Source organism: Artibeus jamaicensis, unplaced genomic scaffold, assembly GCF_021234435.1.
Source record: "Artibeus jamaicensis isolate MK-2021 breed Jamaican fruit bat unplaced genomic scaffold, CSHL_Jam_final contig_585, whole genome shotgun sequence".
NCBI classification, from domain to species: Eukaryota; Metazoa; Chordata; class Mammalia; order Chiroptera; family Phyllostomidae; genus Artibeus; species Artibeus jamaicensis.
In genome coordinates this window covers 6,293,778-6,320,480 of record NW_026521894.1, presented here as the reverse complement: position 1 = coordinate 6,320,480, position 26,703 = coordinate 6,293,778, and the positions used below count along the sequence as shown (strand labels likewise).

The 26,703-nt window shown below is 37.9% G+C and overlaps 1 pseudogene; it reads left to right on the top strand.

Annotated features, from left to right (window-relative positions):
• Positions 1 to 574: 574 nt before the first annotated feature.
• LOC119062816 (mitochondrial inner membrane protease subunit 1-like) lies at positions 575 to 7,038 on the top strand (annotated as a pseudogene).
• Positions 7,039 to 26,703: the final 19,665 nt, after the last annotated feature.

Sequence of the window (26,703 nt, the reverse complement as noted above, 5' to 3'; positions counted from 1 at the left end):
ACACTGATACTGTCAGGTGGACTAGTGAAGGAAAGGCATCCCAGGCAGAGCAGGACAGCAGTCCACATTCACATAAAGTAGAGCCCAATAGAGAGTAAAGACCTGTTATAGTTCCTGCTAAAACCTTTTTGTGTTACAAATAGATACACTGAACTAGATCTTACACCTTTGCAACCTGACTCAAACTGAGAATCATAAAAAAACACATAAAAACCAAGAGGGGCCAAAACACTAAACATACAAAACACATAATCCTGGTTAAACTGTTGGGTGGGGATTGATTGGAGTAGATGATCAACAGAGTTCATGTACAGTGAAACTAAAAATTAAATACATTCTTTCTAGCTTCTAAACTGCAAGCTACTTTCAGGCAAAATGGATGACCAGATCACGTGGTTTATTAATTATTCAAAGTATTCATCTATTTGACAAATATTTCTTGGGTTCCTCTGTGTGGCACACACTATACTGGGCACTGCCAGGGAGGAAGTGAAGCAGGTATGAAGCTTCCCTCACCAAAGGCATCAGCTGGAGGGGAAGACTGACTTCTCGACAAGTAGCAGCAATATGGAGCATGCAGCAGGCAGACAGCCGCCAGACAGCAGGCACAGGTAGGGCGTGTGACTGCTCTCCCTCCCTCAGATAATTCACGGTGGGGACAGGGGTGTCACCTCCAGCAGTTTCTTCAGCACTATGCACAAAATACGCTGTGGTTTGAATTTAGAAGCCACTGGATTCAAAATTAGATTCAGAAGGAGATTGAGTAATCAGAATAACAGCAGACAAGAGCCAGTGGGAGATGATTTTTCAGAATTTAATACACTTTCTCTTTCATTAAGCCTCAGACAGCCGCACTGTGAGGCCTGTTGTGCAACAAGTGTGATATTTTAACTTCATACTCACTGACAATCCACATTTATATGTTATTACAGAAAATACTGAAAAAATATGTTTGCTTTGGAAAAAAATAAAAGGAAAAAGAGCATCAAACCTTATAATTATTAGTGTTTAAAAGTTTTCACTTTTTAATTTTCTTAAACTAAAAGCTACCTGTCAAGAGTCTTGATTTCTAAATTGGAATAACTAGAGGGTTAAATAATTGTTAAATATATAATACTTAATTAAAGTAAATTAATATTCTGAAAAATAATCAGAAAATAAATAAACATCAAGGGTACCAAAAGGCAAGTGACCACAGCAAAAGGCAGGGACTGCTGGCTGCGGGCTCTCAAGGGCACTTCAGTGGGAGATAGGAGCTGCAGTCTCTTTTAAAGAGGAGCTGTGTGCATACCAAGGGGCAAGATAAATGCATAGAAGGAAGGCAGTGCTGTCAATGTGCCACAAGAAATGGAACTCAATATTCTCTAGGTGTTAAAATCCAGTGGTTGTCTTCTTTTAGCCACCTCTTCCTGTCTGAGGCCCTAGTAATTGGCACTCTCAGAGTTCACTCTGTAAAGCCCCAGTATAAAGCGGCTCTGCACTGACATACACATTAGACTATGTGGGGGTTCCTCCCCATAGTGTTTCATAAGGACACATTACTTTTACAAAGGATTGGCAATGATGATAGACTAGGTATAAAAGCAGTCAAAAAAAGAAAAAAAGAGTGATAAATTAGAGTAAATCTCTGTGGTTTAGAGCATGTGGTTTGATTCACATTTGTAATTAAATAGCCCTTCACCTACTCAAATACATCACTCCAGAAATGTTCCCATTTCCATCTGACACCATCGATTTTTGCCTTGTCTATTGGTTAGGTCATTTCCAGCATATGCCAGCATAGTCTGATCTTTATCTCCTCACCTTATGAAAACGTCCTCTCTGGACTGCACTTCCTCCTTTTCTCCCTTCTCTCTTGCAGCAAGACTCCTTGACTGATTTGACTTTTCAGTATTCACTCTTTTCTCCTCCAATTATCCATCACCACATTTTAATCAGACTTTTGCCGCCACCGCCGCTCCCAAACTGCTTTTCCAAGATCATTAATAATCTCCGTGTCGCTGAATTCATTGGTTGAAGCTCATTCCTCCTCTCACCTGATGTATCAGCAACATTTGATACAGCTGATCACATTCAACTACTTGGAAACACTCTTCACTCAGAACTCAGAGCTTGCTGCACACTGGCTTCCTCCTTTATTGGTTTATCCTCTTCTCCAAGACCAGCACCTGGGGCTTGGACATGCTGCTTCTCAGGCCTCCCCTATTTCTCTATACTGTCTCTTGGAATCTCATGCCTTTAAATACCATCTATGTGCTTTGATGACTGCCAGATTATACTTTCATACTGGACCCCTCCCCTAAAGGCCCGTTCATCAATCCAACCATCTATTCAGCAACTCCACTTGAGATACTGTTTAGACAAACACTGTCTCAAAATTAATGTGCCCATAACTGAACTCCTGATCTTCCTGCCACCCTCAAATTTAGGTCCCTTTCCATCTTGGTGAATACCGTTCATCCTTCCGCTTGTTCAAACCAAAAATCTCAGAATCAATGTCCAATTCCCTCAATTCTTTTTTTCTTTTTCCAAGTATAGAGGAACCTTAAGAAAACGTCATAGATCCCTTTGAGGAAGGACCCAGTGCCACAAGTATAAATCTTACTCCCAGTCTTCCTCAAAGGAAATGTGGTCATTTACCAGGGTGACTGTGCACTATGGAAATGGAAATACCCCAAATTTGTGGGGATTACTGAGGACTGGCTCTGAGTTGACACTCATTCCTGAGAATCCAAAATGCCCTGTGGTTTCCAAACCAAACGATCTTGTATCTAAGGCCATGCACTTACCAAACCTGTTTAATTTTGGCCTCAGTCTCTCATGAGCCCAGAGGTCCAGAGACCCATTGTGTGACAAACATCTTTAGAATTTTTTAAAATAAGATATGGACCTTGATTTTATAATGGCTTATTTTAATAATGGTTTTTATTACAGAACTTTCATGTTTTTATTTATGCCTGTGTTCATTACCATTAGCCATGTTTATGTTTTGTTATAGACCTTCAAATGCAGCTAATCTTAGGAAAAAAAGTGTCTGTAGATATTAAGTTTAATTATAAACATTTCAGCCAGGTATGCCTGTCTTGAAAGTTGGTGATTTTGCCACACTGCACCTTTTTCCTTGGGCCAGTGTGAACCCAGCAAAAGCATTCTGGGGCCCACAAAGGCCCAGAGCATCATGGAGATCCCCTGGGTGCTCTCTGAGGGAATGTTCAGTCACTGCAGATGCAGCATGGCCTCAGGCTGATCCTTCCAACATAGGCCATCAGTAGATACTGTCTGGCTCCTGAATAGAAGGCTGCTGACCCTTATGCTGCAGCCTTTCACTCCCAGAGCTTTACACCAGAGGGAGAATGAGGGGAGGGCACCCTGAGGGGGGACCTAGAGACTCTGTCCCCTTCACTGTCCACCCCCTAGATTTAATCCTGGTAGTTCATTTCTCTTTAGTTTCGACAACAAATATTTTTTAAGCACACAATATGTATAAGACCCTGTTCTGGTCTTTTTTTGATGGGGCACATTTTCCCAAGATTTTGCTTAGGTCTGGTGAGTGAACCAAAGCTCTAGGACTTGGACTTCTAAATGTTTCACATTCAGGGACTGTCTGGCAATAGTTTATAGGCAGTGCTGACCCATGGTCTAGTTTCCATCAGGCTGAGGCAAAAAATAGAGTTAGGTGAAACAGCATGATTTTCCAGTAAAGCTGTTTATTCCATTTAGAAGGTTATACCTTATCCTGATATTATGTTTTTCCTCTTCTTAGTTTAAAAATGGCTCTTCTTTTATGAAATGATAGTAGAAAATAGGGTATTTTTCAATGTTATTACTTAAAAAATAAAATATTGACAACTCTATGGCCCCCAAATAAATTGATAGATAGATAGATAGATAGATAGATGATATATTACTTTGTAATTCAAATATGTGCACATTCCCCAATTCTCTATGGTTTTCTCTCTATAGCCACAGGCAAGATCCACGCTAAAAAGATATAATATGTTTCTGTAGTCACCTCCCACTCTTTGCAAATGCATCTTGACCAGCAATGTAAGTGGTTTGCTCATTCAAAGAACCAGATTTACTTTGGAAAGTGGGGCTGCGTAATACAGAGCCCTGCCGTGGGAGGCTGGAAGAACATGCTGTCTCACAAAGAGCTGCTGAGCCTGATGATTCCTAACCCGTTCAAAGTCCCTGATGGAGTCTGTCCCCGCTGATGCCAACTGATGTCATAGCCTGCATACTTGGTCCCCCACATATTCTACTGGTAAAACTCATCATAATATCATTCTAAAAGGAAAGTTATAGGACAACATATAGCAAATATGACAAATTTGCCCTAAATCTGTCTTCAAAATTCAAAAGAAAAAGGAATGGAAATTGCAGGTTTTAATTTTACCGGTATTAAATCAAAGGTAGACTAGTATTATCTTCCTCTACACTATGCTTCTCTCCTCCAAGAATTTCAAATAATTTCTGATATTGTCACCTTCATTTAGTGATTACAATTTTAGGCAGTTTACCATAAACCCAAGTTGAGTTTGGAAGTTTGGCTCATTGAACACGATGCTTACCTCTTTCGACCACAGGAGACCACACAGTACAAGGAATTTTGGCCTGTCTGAGCAAAGATCTGCATTAGAATCTTAACTGAAAATTAATTGTTAGCTGTATTACTTTCAGCAAGCTTTTAACTTCTCTAAAGCTCAGTTTCATCATTTGTAAGATGAGTATTACAAGAACAACAGCACAGGATTATAATGCATCTGGTATGAAATACTCAAGAATGCTAGCTCAGTTTTTTAAAGAGCTAATTAGACTTCACATTTTCATTTCAAATTAACTTACACAAGATACATTTGTCTTCTGTTTGTATTATTTTTTTAAAAACCATTTGAAAGGAAGAATTTTAATTTGCTTACAAATGAGCCTAGAGTGAAAGGCGTGTTGTGGTAAATGTTTAGCCTACTCATAATTTCAAATATCCACAGATAAGTACCACAAGTGGCCTCAGCTTTCATTTCACACCACTGTTGCTTTAACCAGTGTCCTTAACACTGTACTTCACTGCTGAATAATTAATGACTCAGAGGTTTATAAATATCATTACTTGAATCACTTGGAGTTTTCTTTAGTGGTCCCTACTTCCTTCTCTAAATTTCAATTAGACCTGACCCTGAAAAGGGAATGATATGTGACAAGTTCACTTCCCACACTGGTGGGGCTCTTAAGTCTCTATGATATACATAACACATTTATAAGAAGGAACATTCTAAAAATAAGTTTAGTGCATTCTCTTTCAATTCGCTAAATAACTGATGTAAGTAAGCTACACTCATCGGTTTTCTCTAACCCCTTACTAAATGTCAGAAAGAACTGAAATATTCTAAACTAGGAAACCACTCTTAATTTCTTAAAAATAAATTAGAATGCACACGTTTTTATAGAAAAAAATATGGGTGAGGGTAGGATGGAGAGGGTAAAGGAGGTCAAATATATGGTGATGGAATACTAGACTTTGGGTGGTAAGCACTCAATGCAATATACACAATGATATATTATAAATTGTACACCTGAAATTTATAATATTGTTAACCAACATTACCCCCAGTAAATTTCATTGAAAATTTTTAATTAAAACATTTTAAATGCTTCAAAAATATTAGTATATTAACATTCAAAATCTAAATCTCATTTTGTAGCAATTGTTAAAAGACAACACTGAAAAAGACAGCTAAGGTGCCAGGCAGCTGAAATGTGACTGCCGGTACAGGAAATCACTTCAGTAAGGGATTTAGTTAAGGAATAGGGAATGAGGAACTATTGATATAATGTACAAGTCAACACGGTCAGAGTCAATTCATTATCTGTGCTTATAATAATGTACAGGAGCAAAGATAATCCAAAAATCTTTCATATTTGCTTTTGTATTATATCATTTGCAACAGATTTATCTTCCCACTATATTTAATGTTTGGGTATTCATCATCTGATGGATGGGGGAAGATACCCAATAGCACCCTCAAAAGCACAGGGAAGCAAGGGAGATAATATTTTCCAAAGATAGTCTGCAAAATAAATTGTGTCCGCAAGTGAGTAGCAGGTGATGCCTGGAATGCTAAGAGCATGGAATGAGGCCAATCACAATACTAGATTACTTTGCAGTCCATCACCTAGCCTCCAGGGACCTAGAGAAAAGCAGGGTTGCACACATGCCTACTCACTGCATTTACTCTCCTTTTCTTCAGGCAAATACCCCACCCTCTAGAGCTATTATAGTTAGAGTATTGTGGATCACAGGCTTCAAAAAAAGAAGCACTTGTCTGCTCAGCAGCCCAAGCCAGGAAGTCCCACCTGAGTTCTGGGGGGTGAGTCTCCTGGGCTTCTTTGGGGCCAGAAAAATCCTGAAACCAGAAATTACCTACATATGCTCTGATACATGCTTTAGATGCTTTTTTCTGGAAGCCCTACAACTACCCTCAAAATGTAATGTATTATAGAACAGACCTATGGCCAATGGTGGTAGAGTCTGCACAGAGCTCTGCTTCAGGGTGTTCTGGAAAGAACGTTTCAACTTATTGGCTATTCTAGTCAATAGACGATATAGCTCATTACGCTTTTGAATACCTTGGTAATGTTGTCTGTTATGAGTTCTGGACCATCAGTGGAGCCTACAATTCAAAACTCAAATATTGTCTTTGCAGAACATCTTAGTCAACATTTTCATGGTGTCCAAAGAGGTGATATTGTGACTACAAAAAGTCCAAGTGATCCAAAAATCAAACATTTGTAAATGAGTAATTGGTTTAGAAGGAGACAAAATCCTTACCAGCCATCCATTAGTTTTCTTTAAAAGCCATAGTTATGTGTCAACAGATCATGTTTGGTTAGAAGGTGATAACCCACAGAATTCTATAATTTCAAGTACTATGGACCTATTTCACATGGATTAATAAGAGGACATATTTCTTTAAGATTTGGCCTCTGAGTGACTTTGAATTCCTACATGACAACCCTAATGACCACAGATTTTCTGATTAGCAAGCATTTATTCTTTTGACTTAATTTTTATCTCCTGTCCAAGTGACTTTTTTCTTACCAATAAAAGCATGTTTTTACCAATAAAATAATTGCCATTCAATAAAAAAGTAGCACTCTCAAATTTGGGGGATAAGCCCAAAGACAGTTAATAGGAATTAATTAAAAAATGAATTAGTTAAACCACATTCTGAGAGTGACCCAAAGAAATAATTTGCAGAGTAATCTTTGCAAGTCTTAGGAAGATGAACTGCAATTTATGAATATTTCTCTGTAATCTTTTAAATTCTGGAAAAGATGGCAATGAAACAACTAGTTTCAAATCTAAAGCTGAGGGTCCTTAAGATATTGATTAAATTTAGTTTTAAATCCTAGCTCTAGAAATCGCCTCTTTCTCTCTATATATATACCCCTCAGAGACCCAGTCTTTTTCCCAATAATCAACACTGGTGTCAGCAGAAGACCTAACTAACAGTCACATGGTCCAGACATCTGGCAGGCTAAAGATAGCATCTTGACCTAAGCTATGTTTTAGTTCCTGTGCTCTCAGGTGTACCAACCCTCTGGCTACTTTCCCATGAAACTATACACCAGGGGAACACTAGAACAGACCTCAGAGCTGTCCTCAAGGCTTGAAGAAATGATTCATCAGCCTTACCTGACTGCCAACTAATCAGCTCTAAGCAGGACTCTGAAACCCTAACCCACAGTGTCTTGTTATTTTCCCCTGTATATTCTGTAACCTATGCACCATCAGGGAGTTCAGGCCTTTGAGCATTAACCTCTGGTTCTCCTGGGTAGCACCATTCATAATAAAATAACAAATCTTTCTCCACTGCAATTCTGTGTCTGGTGTTTGGCTCTGCTAGTGCCAGGTGCACAAACTTTCTATTCTGTAACAAATTCTTCACCCAGAAACAGAAAAAAATCATAAAAGTAAAATACCAAAAACACCTCCTCAGTGCTGAAAGTAAAGCATGCTGTTGACAAACATGTAAGATGATCTGATCTGTTAAGTAAAGGTGAAACTGACAGGTGACTCAAGACTTGAAAAATTTTAGCTTAAGGTAAAAAGTTATAAATCTAGCAAATAATGTGTATGTTAAAACTTTTGTTTCAGAAACTACAGATAAGGACCATCCTGGCTCCCGGGAAAACAGCCGACCTCCTGGGGCACTGGCTAGAGATTACCACCCAGGGACAAGTTGGAGGCATCCGAGTCTTTTGTGTTCCAGGGGGGAGCAGATGACCACCCTGCCCTTAGGAACAGCTAACTGCAGAGGACAAGAATGTTGCAGCTTCTGAATCTCAAAGCCCTCACCGCACCTTGTTTATCCACCCACCCCTGTCTTAGAAAAGGTCTGGCCTAAAAAGAAAAGACAAGATGGTTTGTTAGGGTATGAACCTGCCATCTTCTTGGATCGATGGCCATCTGAATAAAGTGCCCATAAAAGTCAATCAGTGTCATCGATTATTGGGTTTGGCAGTGACAGGCAGCCTGAAAACCAGTCTTTTCTGGTTAAAAAAACAAGATCAAAAGATTTCACCAACTACCAACTCAAATTCCCCACCCTGGAAACTGCCCTGGAAGAAAGCAAATCAAGTCTTGACAAATTTCACCAGTGATCACTAACGATGAGGAATGAGGGCAAGAGGTGAGAGTGGGCAATGGACAGAATAGATTCAGAGGCTACAGGAGCAGGACAGAAAAAAACAAACATAGGAGCAACAGGAAACCTTGCAGCAATGCAGCTTGCTCCCTACCCAGTTTCTCAGAAGCAGCACATTCTAATGAAGAGAAGCACTTTTGTAAAATGGGGAAGGAGGCTGGACCCTTTACCCCACTCTCAAAGGGCTAGAATGACCATGAGAAAGGTGAAGACCACTCCCTGGAGGCATTTTTCCCCATCAGAACTAACTGCTGCATATGTTGGAGCACGACCATCAGTAAAACTCTGCCAGCTCCAAGTTTCCTCTCATCCAAAATTTTACCTACCTGGCTACTTCCTCCTGATATATTAAATACATTCTCAAATTAGAGATAATTTGGGACACTGTAAAGGGATCGCTCTTTAAAATGACAACTAACTAATGCAATTTGGTGGGTAAAAGTCCCAGAGAAGATTCCAGAGAAAGTTATACCCATCCTGTGTACTTGGAGTAGAGCCCATGCTGAACAAAAAATTAAATGTAAAAAAATCTGGATTCTGGTATGATAATTTCAGCAGAATGGAAACACAACTTCTGTGAAAATATATGGAGGCTCCTAACATCATGACTCACATGCAACCCCAGTTTCCTCCCTACCCTATTCAGCCTGCTGAATGATCAAACCAGTAACATTATCCAACGATATCCAACACTCCAGGTTATCTATGAGAAAATAATTTTTGAGTAACAGACTGGGGTCACTCATCATCTCTGCAACATTAAATTCCAAAAGAAAAGGGAATCACATTAATTTTTAAGGTAAATAGCCAAGACTTGTGAGTTCTATAACTCAGACAAAAGAAAAGTCTTTTATATAGAGGTAAAGAAAAAGCTTAACAAATTTACAAATCTTTAGTAAGTGTACAAACTATATGCTCTACTTAGAAAAACTACTTGATGATATGCATTGTGGCAAAGAAGAGGTGCAGATAAAAGTATCACAGAAGGAAATGCAATGGCATGAAAGGCCCAGACACATGGATTAAAATGCATAACCAAATTGAAATGACCTGGCAAATAAGGTTATAAAACAAGATGCAAATATAACTCTTAAAAGAAAAGGAAATTAAAAAAAAATAATGTTTTAACCATTTAGTAATTATCCCGGAAAATCTCACAGAGTACTGTTTACAAAAAAAAAAAAAAAAAAAAACAAAAAAACCTTGAAAAATAGAAATAAATGTTATCGCTGACAAATTATTCTTTTTAATAGTATTTAACAGCCATTAAATACTATTTCATATTAATAACTTGAGAAAGTTTGTACCTAAAGATTTAAAAGAAATTTAAAAAAGAAAAACCAGACACTATGTAAATATAGAGAATAAATGAAAAAGAGAAGGCAGAAAATATAAAATGAGATTTAAAAAGTAATAAACATGTTATAAAAATAAATGTTAAGAAAATAAATCTCAGCTATTAAAAGGAAAAACTTTTAATTGTGTCAAAAAACAAAATTTAACTCTACATTATCTATAAGCAATATATTCAACTTGACTCAGGCCCTAGCTGGGTGGCTCCATTGGTTGGAGCATCATGCCACACACCAAAAGGTTGCAATTTTGACTTCCAATCAGAGCACATACCTAGGTTACAGGTTCGATCCCGAGTCAGGGCACATGAGGGAGGAAAATAATCAATGTTTCTCTCTAGACTTGATGTTCTCTCTCTCGCTCTCTCTCTTCCCTCTTTTTCTAAAGTCAATAAACATATCCTCAGATGAGAGTTAAAATAATAATAAAATAAAAAATAAAGTGACTCAGAAAAGTTAGGATAAAAAGTGGAATAAAGATATGTTTTGTTAATATCTACTACAATAGAAGAGAACAAAAAACATGGGTTAAAACATCAAAGTAGAAATCAAAGGAAAAAAGCATTAAAAATAATAGTCACTTTGTTAAAAGGTGAAAATTCATAATGAATATTATCTATCATAAATGTTATATGTCAAATAATATGCAATTATATAATTTTAAAGTTTAAAAATAAATTACTAAGAATGTAAAGAAATTACCATAATTATTGAATTTTTAAAAGATTAAGTAGATAACAATAAATAATCAATAAATAGTAAAATTATTTTAACATCTTTATAAATGTCATTTTACAGAAAGTATGCCTTCTTTTCAAGCTTCCATGGAATATTTGTAAAATCTGAACATATATTTGGTAGCAACATAAGTCTCAACAGTTTCAAACTGTTGAAACAGTATAGATCATATCTGACCACAATGTAAAACAAAATTAGAAATAATCATTAAAAAACACAGAGACTTTAATTAGTTGGAAATTTTAAAAAGAAAAACAGAAAGGAAGGAAGGGATTATAAAGGAAGGGGAAGAAAGAATACTTGTTTAAGGAGCTCTTGGGTCAAAGAGGAAATAAAAACTATTTGGATAGTATTAATTATAATGGAACATTTGCAAATGAAAACTTATGAGATATGATTCTGAGTCAACTTCAGAGAAAAATGTATATAAATTTACTTGCTTTCTTTATTTACAAGGTCCCTTCTTTTCTCATCATTTTTCTTTCTTTATTCATCTGTATGCCTTGCTGTCTTTCTTCTGTTTGAAGGAATATGCAGAGAAAACAAAAAGATAGGGAAAATGTAGCTAAAGGGACATTCAACTTACAGGAGGGCTTTTTTTTTTTTTTAGTATGGAAAGAACAGATCATGTCAATCATTACAGGAGGTCTCTTCATGGGTCTCCAGGATATTGATGAAGTAAAAGGAGGTTTTATGGTCCAAATAGCTAGAGCTCTGAAAACAGATTACCCAGAACAAGCCTAAGTGTATATACACAAGCTCTGAATTTCCTAATGAATGACTGTGTTTGGAGGTAGCTGGGGATTGTTTCAGTTAAAGTAATAACATGTAATAACACATACAGAACTTTTTCTACATGCTGGGCATTATTCTAAGCATTTTCCATGTATTAATTCATTTAATCCTCACAATAAACACATAATAAAATTCACTGTCCCAGAGTTAGCTTCTTTGCAAGTGTTGAGTTAATTTATGACAAAGATTTATTCTCTGCCAACTCCACTTCCAGTTTTAAAAATAAGTGGTTCTTTTCAAATCTGGTGACAAATAATCATCCCAAGAAGCATGTCCAATAATCAGGTGGCCCCCCATTGTTCCAGAACTTTTGTGTCCTCTTTTACCAATATATCTATGATATGCCCCTAAGGGGATCATCCCAGATCTACTAGTCGCTCCTGTGACCTAAAACAATTTAGAAAGAACCAAACTTATTAAAATTGTCTTTTTCTTTACTTAAAGAATTCAGTGTATTTCTCACAGGTGATTGATGTTCATTGCTATTTTTCCCATTTGCGATAACAGAAAATCAACCAGAGTCTTAACATATGTCCAAATAGGAGAATTTTCTCTTTTTAACTTTACACTTATGGGGCAAAACCAAATAGAGCCAACAAATGTAACAGGCAGCATCCAGCTCTAATACACAGTGGCAGGTAACCAAGGAGTAGCTGCAATGATATCCTGAAATGACTCTTGTTTAAAAATTTTACAGGAAATTATTGAAATAAAAAAGTGTATGAGTGTAGCTTAGCAATCAAAAATCTTCCCAGGAAGCTTCTACAAATTCATCCTCAGAGGTCACTGTAAATTCTCCTAGCTCTCTAAAGATAATTAGTTTCTTTAGAGTAATAAATGCTTAAAGGAAAATGTCTTTCAGCTTCATGAGTAAGTTAATCTTCTGGGATACTTTTTCCCCAAAACAGGGAATTCTTCTGAAACTATACAGTGCAAAACTACAAAAAGAAGGAAAAAAAATTCTAGGCTAATGAACAAATAAGAAATAAAAACTGATAGATTTATTCAACTATGTTATGCCTTGTTATGTCTGGGAAGAGCTACCATGCTTTAAATTTTTACCAGTTAAAAATGAGAGGGATTTAATATGGGAATGCTGGCAGCTGTGGCCATCTGTGGGAGGAGTCGGAAATGGTGCAGCAGAGGAAGATTGGCGCTGGCATGGCAGCCCTATGGAGTCTTTTGGGACCATGCAGCTTGGGCAGAGAAGAACCATGGACTTCTATTTGTCTTTCTGAGATATGGTACCCCAAACTATTTGGGCTGAGGGGGAAGGTAGGACTATGCATTGGTGGGTATTCTAAAGGACTTTGGGATCTCAATGAAGACATTAAGTCATTACTCTTAAGTTTGTATAACTCTGTAAATAAATAATCCCTTTCCTTATCACACACACACACAAAAATGAGGAGGATTTGAGCCTCAGGTCCGCACTCCAGCTGCTTGCCAGGCAACTAACTCATGCTGCTCACCCAGAGGCTGAGTGGCACCAGCACGGTGGGCTCCAGCCACATTGGGCTTGCAAAAAATAAGGAGGAAGTACACTACATGGACCTTAGCACAACTGGCAGATTAAAGGTGCAGGCCTGACTTCCGCCAAGATGGAGGCATAGGTGGAGACGCCGTGCCTTCTCACACAACCAAGTTTAGAGACAACTAAATTTAGCAACAGAAAACACAGCCAGAACACAGAAAATTGAACTTTTCGTAAGTCTGTTAACAACAAATTCTTCAGCCTGACCAGTAAGGGGCGAAACCAGCAGCTGGTGGAGCAGGGTTGCACAGGAAAACTCAGTCAGACGGACTCAGGCGTGCAGAATCCAGGTGCAGGGTTGGACCTAGTGAGAGACGGAGCAAGCGACCGAGTGAGCAACCCTGGGGAAACAGCAAGGGAGCAGGGCTGCGGGTTGACTGTGGTCGCGCATTTGTGGGCGGGACCGGGACCCAGCGGGTCCCAGCAGCAAGCGGCAGCGGAGGTCGCCGCCATTTCCCCGCTCTGACCCCACCTCCATCTACAGCGTCATAACCCAGCGACTCTGAGTGGCCCTGCCCTGGTGAACCACCTAAGGCTCTGCTCCTCACCCAGCTGCCAGAAACAGCAGAGGGGGTCACCATTTCCCCACTCTGACCACGCTCCCACATACAGCGTCACAACCTAGTGACCTGGGAGTCCAAGGCTCCGCTCCTCATACTTAAAGGGCGCGAACAGACCAAAAATGACTCAAGAAGATCTCAAAGCCCCAGAGCCTATAAATCTAAGCAATGAAGAAATAGCAAAACTCTCAGATGCACAGTTTAAAACACTGGTGATCAGGATCCTCTCAGAACTGGTTGATTATAGCCACAAATTAGACAAACATATGAAGGCGAAACTAATGGAAATGAATGGAATTGCACAGGAAACCAATAGCGATGAAAAGGAAACTGGGACTCAAATCAATGGAGTGGACCAGAAGAAAGCAAATAATGGCCAAACAGAAAAGAGTGAAGAAGCAAGAATTCAAAAAAATGAGGGAGAGTCTTAGAATCCTCCAGGACATCTTAAATGCTCCAACATTCAAATTATAGGGGTACCAGAAGGGGGAAAGGCACAGCCACCAGTGGAAAACTTATTTGAACAAATAATAAAGGAGAATTTCCCCAATCTGGCAAAGGCAACAGACTTCCAGGAAATCCAGGGAGCTCAGAGAGTCCCAAAGAAGTTGGACCCAAGAAGGAACACACCAAGGCACATCATCATTACATTAGCCAAGATTAAAATGAAGGAGAGAATCCTAGAAGCAGCAAGAGATAAGGGGACAGTCACCTACAAAGGAGTCCCCATCAGACTGTCAGCTGATTTCTCAAAAGAGACCTTAGAGGCAAGAAGGGGCTGGAAAGAGGTATTCCAAGTCATGAAATCCAAAGACCTACAACCAAGAGTGCTCTATCCAGCAAAACTTTCATTTAGAATGCAAGGACAGATAAAGTGCTTCTCAGATAAGATCAAATTCAAGGAGTTCATCATCACCAAGCCCTTATTATATGAAATTTTAAAGGGACTTATCTCAGAAAAAGAAGATAAAAAATAGGAACAGTGAAAGGACAGCAAACTCACAGTTATTAACAACCACACCTAAAACAAAAGCAAACTAAGAGGACAGCTAGATCAGGAGCAGAACCATAGAAATGAAGGTCTCATGGAGGGTTAGCAACAGGGGAGTGGAAGAAGGAGAAGGGGGGAGAAGGTACAGAAAATAGGTAGCATAGACCGTAGATAAAAAATAGATAGGGGGGAGGGCAAGAATAGTAGGGGAAATATAGAATGTAAAGAACCTGAGACACGTGGTCATAAACTAAAGGGTGGGCATGGTGAGGGAATGGGTGTGCAGGGCGGAGGGTAATGAATGGAGGGAAATAGAACAACTGTAATGGCATAATCAATAAAAATATTTTTTAAAAAAGAAAGAAATACAATGAAATCCAGCAGTCAACATACTATAAAATTCAGTATGTTCATCATCAAAATAATTACTAGAATAAACATAAGGAGCAGGAAAACGTGATTCACAATGAGGAGACAGGTTAACAGAAATAAATTCAGAAATAACAGATGATTGAATTATCACACAAGAATATTGAAATAGGTATTACTGGCACAAATATTTTCAATATGCATAAGGATCTATAGCAGGAATCTTAAAGTGCTATGCCAAAGAATTTTTAAAATATGTAATACCTGAGTATTTAGTCAGGGGCTGACTTCTTTACCATTAGATTGCCAAATTTAAAGAAAATGACAACAGCCAATATAACAATAGCTGTTCTGTGTGAATGAACCAAAATTATACTATTTTATTTGTCAGATCAGCAAAAATATAATAATACATTTTTTGGTGTGCCACAGAGTTTTAACCTTCTCTTCTTTCATACAACACTGGTGTGCCACAGAGTTTTAGTAATTAGTTTATTTGTGACATGAGATGAAAAAAGTTGAAAATCACTGATCTATAGGAAAAGGTGAATATATGAAGAGAGAAATGGATGATATAAAAAAGAATCTTCTTGAACTTCTACAGATGAAAAATAAAATACTTAAAATAAAAATTCTATTGGATAGAATAAACATCAGATTAGACATTACAGAAGGAAAATTTTGTAAATTTTATGATGTATCAACAATTTATGCAAAATGAAACAAAGAAAAAAGACTTATTATGGGGAGGGTATGGAGATGGGGGAAAGACTGGAGTATCCTGAAGGACAATATCAAATGGTCTAACATGTGTTTCAAGAAATAACGCTAAAAAATACTCCAAATTTGTTGAAAACTATAAATGTGTATGCCCAAGAATTTCAACAAATAGGATGTAAGATCAACACATGAAAACACAAACAAAAAGAAAATACTGAAGCACAACACAAACAAATTACTGAAAACCAATGACAGAGAAAATCTTCAAGACATCCAGAGAACAAAAGTGTGGAGCAAAATTAAGAATGACCACACCCTTTTCATCAACTATGCAAATGAAAGATTCATCAGAGAAATGCAAAATAAAACAACAATGAAGTATTATTTCTTACCTGCCAGAATGGCTATCATCAATAAGTCAACAAACAAGTGCTGGCAAGGATGTGGAGAAAGGGGAACACTTCTGCGCTGTTGGCGTGTATACAGATTGGTGCAACCATTGTGGAAAGTAGGATGGAGATACCTCAAAAAATTTTAAAAAATGGATCTGTCTTTTAAACCAATAATCCCACTTGTGTGAGTATATACAAAGGAACCCCAAACACTAATTTGAAAGAACATAAGTATCCCTATGTCCATTGCAGCATTATTTACAATAACCAAGATATGGAAGCAGCCCAAGTGTCCATCACTAGGTGAGTGGATAAAACAACTATGGGACATTTACACAATGGAATACCACTCAGCCATGAAAAGGAAGAAGCTTTTACCCTTTGGGACAGTGTGGGTGAGCCTGGAGAACATTATACTAAGTGAAATAAGCCATTCAGAAGAAAACAATACCATAGGATTTCACTCATATGTGGAATCTAATGAACAAACTGAACATTAGTTTGCTGAAATAACTGAACATTATTACTTCAGCAAATAGAGACATACTCATAGATGAAGAGCAGGATGACAGCTACAGGGGAGGGGGAGTTAAGGGGGTGGAGGGATTAAGCAAAAAGGGAAAAGGGCTTATGGACATGGACAACAGTGTGGTGATCACTGGGGGAGAGGGGGATTAAATGGTAATGGATAAGTGAATTAAATGGTAATGAAAAAATACAATAATTTTTTTTAAAAAAGAACGACTGCACCCTTTTCATCAACAACTATGTAAGCATCTACTGCAGCATAAGAAATCACCCCCAAACTGATGGTGTTGAAGCACAATAATACCATATTTCCTCTCACAATGGTTATGTGTCAGGAACTTGAGACTGGCTCATTTAGGCAGTTCTGGTTAGGTATCTTTTATGAGAATCCACTTTCAGGGTGTAACACTCTCATCTCTGACAAGTGATGCTGACAAGTTTGTTTCTCCCCACATGGGCCACTTTGTGAGACTGCTTGAGTACTCTCATGACAGGCTGAGTGGCTATGTCCAGAGTGACCTTGTTCCAAGGGACCAAGGGACAAGAAGCAATGACTACATAAAACAGTCTTAGAAGGATTGTAATGTAATTTCAGTCACAGTCCATGATCACATAGGTTAACCCTGATTCAGTGTGGGACAGACTATACAAACCCATGGACACCAGGAACTGAGGATCACTGATAGTCATTTGAAAGGCTGGCTGTCATAACAATAGAAAGTTCTTGAGAAAAAAAACCTGTCAAGCTGGTATTTTTATTTGGCAAAAATATCTCCAAAGATGAAGACAAAATAAAGAATTTATAAAAAAAAAACTTAGAGATGTGCTACCAGTGAACTTGAAATACAAGAAATATTAAAGTAAGTGCTTCTGACACAAGGAAAATTACACAGAAGAAAACTTGAATCTGTGCAAAAGAATAAAGAAATGATAAGCATGTATGTATATGTAGAATTCATTGGTCTCAATTTTAAATTTATTTAAAAGGTAATTGACCATTTAAAACAAAAATAATGGTTTATAATATATTTAGATATAGAATGTAGAACAACAACAGCACAAAGAATGAGAGGAGAAAATAAGAATACACTGTTGTTGGATTTTTATAGGACTTTTGAAGTCGCCTAATGTTATGTGAATTTGGACTATAATAAGTTAAAGATGTTTATTGTAAACAGTAGAGCCACCACTAAAGAATATAATTCAGAAAAAAACAAACCTCAGAAGAAAGAATTTTACTGAGGTAAAATGGGACATTTTATAGTAATAGAGAAGCAAATTCATCAACAAGACAACACCCTGCAAAAACGTATATTTCTTGTAACAAGTTTCAAAACAAAGTGAAAATTTATAAAATTTCAAAGAGGCATAGGCAAATCTATAATGTCTGAAGGTTAAAAAGACTAACTATACAAAGTGTTGGTGAGGATGTAAGCCAACTGGAACTGTCATACACTTCTAGGGAGAATGGCATAAGATACAACTACTTTGGAAGACAGTTTGACAGTTTCCTAAAAACTTTAATGTGTATGTACCACACACGTGCTATTCCTTGGTAAACATACACTTGCCACTCCTAAATACCCTCAGAGAAATGAAAGCATATGTCTGTACAAAGACTTGGATGTGAATGTTAATAGTGGCTCTTTATCTATAATAGCTACAATGCCAACTATCCAGGTGTACATCACTAGGTAAATAGATAAGCAAATTGTGGCATAACCAAACAATGGAATTCTATTCAGCATTAGAAAGGTGGATTTTTAAAACATTATGCAGGACAAAATAAGTCATACTCAAAAGAACACATACTACATGATTACATTTATATTATGTTGGCAGATAATTCCAGTATTTCTGCTCATTTTCTGAGCACAGGGCATCTACAGTTTTAAAGATGTTTGCAAAGCTACTCCACGGCAGGGATTAGATCTGCTTACATTCTAGGGTAATAAAATTAAAGTTTTCTCTTCTTTCTACAGATATTCATTGATTATAAAAATGACACTTCCTCTGAGTCACTAAGCAGATTTGTTTCCTGACTACGATAATATCTGTCTCCACAGACGGGTTTGGCGATAGACCTGTTGTAAGACTAGGAGTGCTCCTCAACTGAAACACAGATCCACTGTGTACATAAGCACTCATCTGGACCCTCTTCCACATCACCCCACAGTTCTTGGGGAATGAGAATCAATGGAAGCACAAAGCTCATGCTGCCTACTATGCTGTGAGTCTGAATGTATCTTGGTTCCTGTCTCCTTACTGGCCAAGTCTATAGAGGACTGACTAGTCATCCAGATTAGCCCTGCAATAGACACTGCTATTTAAGAACTGCTTAACATGAAACTCTTGAGAAGAAAAACTGAATCTATAATGATCAAAAGTAGATCAATGATTGGTTAGGAATGGGGTGCACAGGACTGACTGTGAAGGAGCTTGAGGGAACCTTTGAGGCAGTGACTACATTTGCCAAAGTTTATCCAATGATAAACTTAAAACATGGCTTGTATTACATACAAAGTATACCTTAATGAGATTTACTTTAAAAATACTTTAGCGTTATCATGTCTGAGAAAATGTGTGAGTAGTAAATAAAAATAATTAATAAGTCAAAGGCAATATGCCCTCATAAAAACAGTATTTAGCTGAAATTAGTTTGCCATCTGAAATAAGTCAAATAACTTCTCTATATCTAAATTATTTAGAAAGGTGAAATAAAAGCTATATACTTAAGGGCTTACTAAACTAAAGCTGAGATTTAACATATCTACATTGAACTCTTTGAAAAAGAGTTTCATTTAAAAAGTTATAGTCTTTGTGCCCTGGTTGGTGTGGCTCAGTGGATTGAGTGCAGGACCGCAAACCAGAGGAACGCGGTTCGATTCCCAGTCAGGGCATGTGCCTGGGCTGCAGGCCAGTTCCCAGCAGGGGACCCACGAGAGGCAACCATACATTGATATTCTCTCCCTCTCTCCTCCCCTCTAAAGATAAACAAATAAAATCTTTTAAAAAAAGTTATAGTCTTTACATATACTTTTTAATTGTGGGTTTGCTTCCAAATAAAAGTGTTTCTGCTATGAGGTACATAAAAATCCTTTCCTTTAAGTCCTATTTAAGGAAAATAAAATTTGGACAAACAACTTAAAATCTATGCAGTGTTTTGATGTGGGGAACAAAAATATAATAATAATCTCAATTGAAAATACTCCCATTAAAAAGACATTACATTCTTAACAAATAAAGAAATTCCCACATAAATATGGGAATCTCCCCAAAAGGTGAAGTTTCTGTGATGTAAGGAGGCGGAGAGGGATTGGGGTTTCTGACTTATAGAGAAACAAGGGCAAATGGTGAAAGAGCTAAAGAACCCCATGACAAATCTTTCAAAGATAAGGGGGAAATAGCAAGGTGAGTGGACTCTGTGTGCACAGTGCTGTATTCTGCACTTTGCTGGGTTCAGCCCTGTGAGTGGACTTTGCCTTCAACTGCATTACTTGGCTGTAGTTAATATACCAGAAAAAGTCGACATGATCAAAGAATGCAACTTTCACTTTATGCTGTTCTCCAATTTACCAGTCAGGCAAGAGCCAGTTTGACTTACAGAAATATGTCATAGTAGCAAAATAGACTATACTTTTGTTTAACCTTTGAACTCAAAGTAAATTCCTCTGGAAAACTTTCCCTGAACTCTTGCCTGGATGAAGGCATACATTCTCAGAACTGTCTGTACTCTTCCTCTATACTGTGTACCACAGTTTAGATCCTTAGGAAATTATTTTCTTATCATCTGATTCCCCCCATGTAAATAAATTTTCTCTCACCACTGCCTCCTCGCCACCTGGCATAGGGCCTGGGTATGTAGTAGGTACCCAAGAAATATTGGTTGACTGCAAGAATTATTTAATTAATTAAATATTATCCCATTAAAGTAAAATCTTAATTGCCCTCTGCTGTGGTGTCTTTAAAACTTACGATAATATTGCCCTAGCTTTATTTTTTAAATGAGAAACAGGAAATTTGGTTTAAGTACAGATCTATTCTGTTAGTAACAGTGACACACACATACACAGAAAAAAAACAAAACAGTGGGAGGGAAGACAACATGGAAGAAAGATAAAAGTTTGATGAAGAAAATAAACCATCTCACTGTGGCTACCAGATGTGTATCGTGAAAGATGAGCAAGTAAATGTGCTTAGTCAATAAATACATGCCCTCTCCCTCCAACTTCATCTAACTTATCTCCAGAACGGAATTAAAAATGTCATTGGAAATAATATTATTACAACCATTTGTTTCTATAAATTTATTCTGTGATTTTTATCTACTTTATTTCCCATTGCAAATGGCACTAGAGGGTGTCTCACACTAATAAATTGACAGTAGCACAAATATAGCTTTACAATGAGTAGGGGGGCAAAATGAATCAGTATAATAAATACTGCTTTTCTTCCTCCAGAATGCTATGTCATTATACTTTTTTCAAAATTCTACAGATTATTAAAGTTGAAATTCTCATAGAAGTCACTGATGAAAAGACTAAGGCCCAGAAAAATTAAATATTTTATCGCCCAAGGTCATACAGTAAATTTATGGAAGAGCTAAGGTTATAATTCAGATTGTCTAATGCCATACACGTCTTCCTTCTTTTTAAAAGAGGGTTTTGCTTTCTGAAAATCTGCTACCAATCATGACAGCCTGATATGCAAATCTAATGCTTTTATTCTGCTCTATTGCCATTTGCCAGATTATTCCATCTGTGTATAAAAAATGAAACACAGAAAACATACACAAATGTACACACCAAAAAATAGAAATTACAGCTAGAAAAAAGTTGTGTGTTTTTTAAAATATCAGTGGCTTTTTAAAAAGATTTTATTTATTTATCTTTAGAGGGGAAGGGAAGGAGAGAGGGAGAGAAATATCAGTGAATGGTTGCCTCTCATGCGTCCCCAGCTGGGAACTGGCCTGCAACCCAGGCATGTGCCCTGACTGGGAATTGAACCGCAATACTCTGGTTTGCAGGCCCACACTCAATCCACTGAGCTACACCAGCCAGGGCCAAAAAGAGTTGTTTTGAACTTACAATTTAAAGAAATCACAAACCTAAGACAAAGTGGTGTTTGTAAATCCAAAATCTTCCATCCGTCTTAGTGATTGGTCAACCTTCTTAACTAGCATCATTTTTATTCCCCTCAGTTTGGCTTAAGATTTGGGAACTGGTCCTAAGTGTTTTGCCAGGTGACTGAAAAATGGGATCCAAGAAACAATTTGGGTGGCCTTCAATGTACAGTTCTCAACTGAAAGCCCCAAAGTAACATAAACTCAGAACTGCACAATTTAGGATCTCTTATATAAAACTAAATAGATGGATCCTCAGCTCCAGAGTAAATTAGGACCTTCCTTAGAGAGATTTATGCTCCAAAGAGTCTTCACAATTATGTGACAGAAACAAAGAATGCATTTTAAGATGAGCACTTATTCAAGGGTAAGATGTTTGGTGGTTAAAAGCACAAACCCTGGAAACACAAACTCTGGCTGTGTTCAAAGTTGAACTCTGCTTCTCATTAGCCTCTCTCCTTGGGCAAGTCATTTAACTTCATTATACTCCAATTGCCAAAGCTATAAAATGAGAGGGTTGGTAGTACTTAAATCAAGTATTTATATCATAATATTAAACATTAAATTAATTGATACTTTAAAGCACTTAATGTCATACCAGGCACCTATAATTACTATATCTGTGTTTGATAAATAAATAAAATTATCTCCCTGACAGCAGCATTTAGGGGACTCTTTTTTAAGGAAGTTCTCTGTCTTAGTTCCCAAAAGCATAGCCTGTGGTCCTGTTTACTCACACTGGTGTGACGGTTTGGAAAACGTGATCCTTGTTCAACCTCAACACACGAACAAATGGAAGCTTGACATTTAAAACTGGAATACTCATGCACTGCAGTTAGCCTCGAGGGCCAGCACTAATCTCTTTAAGGAAAAAGAAAATAAAATGATCTTTAAAAAAAGAAAAAATGAAGTATGTACTCAAAATGTGAGCTAAGTCCTTGATCTTTAACAGTGTCACTGATTACTAATCAAGGCATTAGAGTCTCCTGAGACTCTCAGATGTATATTCAATAAGAGTAAATTATAATGTTGCTTCACAGAGGATGGAGCCAGTTCAGAGAAGGTAATCTGAATGCTCCTACATGATAGGTCAATGGGAATTGGCACATAGTTGATACTCAATGACTAAATAAATAATAGCAAATATATACTATGCAAGCATTTTACATTATATAATTATATACAATATTTACTGTGTCGAGGATTTTTCTAGGTGCTTTCCAATAATTGTATATGGTTATTACTGATTTTATCTCTAATTTAAAGATAAGGAATATGAGGCAAAGAGAGCTTCAAAAAAATTTTCTAAGGTCACATGTGAGCAAGTGTTATCACTGGGATTCAAATCTACACTGTCCAACTCCAGAGTCTATGAACTCTGAATGGACTTAGAACAATATTCAAAGGGACAGTGTGCCCGTCACAGGAGTCTGCTGCTAAGGTCTCCATTCAGTTGTAAGGAGTTCTATAACTTCAGGCCACAGTTATTTCACAGTCCAAAGCTTTTGACCCAAGGTCACACTCTTCCTAGGCTTTCCTAACCAACAACCACAAGATCTGGGTACTGGATCCTGGCTGCTTCTGTCCAAAGTGGGACTCCTGTTAGGTTGGAGGAAGCTTTCAGATCTCTTCCAGCCAAGATGGATGCATAGATAGATTGCTGTGCCTCTTCCCACAAACAAAAGGACGACAAGAAATTTAAAAACAAAAGACAACCAGAACTGACAGAAAATCAAACTGCATGGAAGTCCGACAACCAAGGAGTTAAAGAAGAAACATTCATCCAGACTGGCAGGAGGGGCAGAGACAGGCAGCCAAGGCAGAGAGGACACACAGCAAGGCAGAAGCTGGAGGACCAGGCAGACAAGGAGGTGACTGGCAGACCAGGTGGTCCCACATTTCCATGTAGATAAACCAGGAGGGACAACGAAGAAGGAGCAGGAGCAAGAAGGCCACGCAACCCAGGGTTCCAGTGTGGGGAAATAGTCTCAAAACCTCTGAGTGAAAAAACCTGTGGGGTTACTGCAGCAAGAGAAACTTCCAGCCTCACAGGAGAGTTCATTTGAGAGACCACAGGGTCCTAGAATGTACACAAACCCACTCACCCAGGAATTAGCACCAGAAGGGCCCAATTTGCTTGTGGGTAGCAGAGACAGTGACTGAAAGCCAGCTGAGAGCCCAGTAAGTGTCATTGTTCCCTCTCAGGCCCTTCCCCCACATACAGCACCACAGTGCAGTGAAATGGGTTGCTCCACCCTGGTGAACATCTAAGGCTCCACCCCTTACGATGTAACACATGCCCTAAGACAAAAAAAAAAATGGCTGCAATAAAAGACCAGATCAAAGCTCCAGAAAAAATACAACTAAGTGATGAAGAGATAGCCAACCTGTCAGATACAGAGTTAAAACACTGGTAATCAGGGTGCTCACAGAAATGGATGAGTATGGTCACAAAATAGAGGAAAAAGTGAAGTCTATTAAAAGTGAATTAAAGGGAAATGCACAAGAAACCAACAGTGATGGGAAGAAAACTGTGACTCAGATCAATGGTTTTTACCAGAAGGAAGAAATAAACATTCAACTAGAACAGAATCAAGAAGCAAGAATTCAAAAAAATGAGGAGAGGCTAGGAACATCCAAGACAACTTTACACATTCCAACATCTGAATCATAGGGGTGCCAGAAGAAGGAGAGGAAGAACAAGAATTTGAAAACATGAGTGAGAACTTCCTTAATCTGGCAAAGGAAATAGACTTCCAGGAATTCCAGGAAGCTCAGAGAGTCCCAAAAAAGTTGGAACCAAGGAAACACACACCAAGACACATCATAATTACATTACCCAAGATTAAAGATAAACAGAGAATCCTAAAAGCAGCAAGAGAAAATGAGACAGTTAACCACAAAGGAGCTCCCATAAGACTATCAGCTGATTTCTCAAAAGAAACCTGGCAGGCAAGAAAGGGCTGGAAAGAAGTATTCCAAGTCATTAAAGGCAAGGACCTACACCCAAGATTGCTCTATCCAGCAAAGCTTTCATTTAGAATGGAAGGGCAGATAAAGTGCTTCCCATATAAGATCAAGTTAAAGGAATTTATTGTCACCAAGCCCTTATTACATGAAATGTTAAGGAGACTTATCTAAGAAATAGAAGATCAAAAACTATGTACAGTAAAATGACAACCAACTCATAACAATCAAACCTACAAAAACAGAAGCAAACAACTAGAAGAGAAACAGAACCATAAAAATGGAGATCACCTGGAAGGTTATCAGCAGGGAGGGGGAGGGGGAGAATGGAGGAAAAGTTAAAGGGAATAAGAAGCATAAATGGCAGGTACAAAATAGATAGGAGGAGGCTAAGAATAGTGTAGGAAATTAAAAAGCCAAGGAACTTATGTGTATAGCCCATGGACATGAACTAAAGGTTGGAAGATGCGGGTAGGAGGACAGGTGCAAGTCAGAAAGGAATAAGGGGGGGAGGGGAATGGGAAAACTGTAATAGCATAATCAACAAAATATATTTAAAAGAAACTGTCATATTTGCACAGTTGCCTGAGGCTCATTCTGCTCAGTCCTGCTTCCTTTCTTTCTTCTTTCACAGAGGTTACCCCCAATAAACATCTTGCACTACAAATTCTGTCCTAGCATCTATTTCCCAGATGAAATATTTTGTCTTCCCAGACACCGATCTCACTGAGATCTCACCAGTAAGGAGGAGTATAAAACTTTAATAACAAAAGTCCAAATTGAAGGAGAAGAACACAGACCCAGTACATTGTCCAATGGCCTCATTGTCTCACCAGCACTAAAACATTTCATCTTCACTCAAGAACTGATTTTAATCTTATGATGGGATACCTGCTTTCCTCTTGTGATTTCAACACAGGTTAAGTGGATAAAATCTGACTTAATTGCAGAGTACTGACATTTTGGCAGATGCAAATGCTTCCTACTCCCCCAGGGTTTCCTGGAAGAGAATACAATGTCTTACACCCCATACAACTCCACAACTGAGCTGACTTCATCCCATATGGAAAGCAACAGTTCTCTTTCAAAAGGCTACTAGTCTTTTATGTTCACTCAAAACTAGATGTTTCATTAATTAATGTTCTAGTAAAATTTATAGAATCATATTGTAGTAAGAAGAGGAAGATGGGAACACACTGAGATTTCTCTACCATAAATTAAGACTCCGGGAAATAAAGATAGCACATTATTGATGAAACTGGAGAGCATTATGCTAAGTTAAATAAACCAGGTGGTGAAAGACAAATACCATATGTTCTCACCTATAACACCATTAGATGGAACCTAATCAAGAAAACAAACAAGCAAGTTAAATATAACCAGAGACATTGAAATAAAGAACAAAATCACAGTAACCAGAGGGGAGGGTCAGGGGTATAATGGGGGAAAAACAGAAAGATCATCAAGGAACATATACAAAGGACACATGGACAAAGCCAAAGGGGGATAGGATCAAGGGTGGGAGGTAGGGATGGGTGGGGCAGGGAGTAATGCGCGGGGGGGGGGGGGGAATGGAGACAACTGTACTTGAAAAACAATAAAAAATATGTAAAAAAAGTATCAAAGAAAACTTTAGGGAGAGATATGAGGCCTGTTTAGAAAAAATCCAACCATGGTTAATATAACAAGAATGGTGTGCAACATCGATGTAACCTTGCAGCCAAGGAGAGTGGATTGGAATGCACATGCATGAACAATGATGATTTCACTGTTCTAGTCAGTGGGGGTGGTGGATGCTGTTGAGTGAGCATGTGTACTGTGTGGCCATCACATTGAAATGAGTGAGTGAGTAGAGCAACAAATCTGCATCAAAGAGCAACAATTTTGCATTAAGCTTGAACATTCCTCCACAGAAACTATATGGATGATT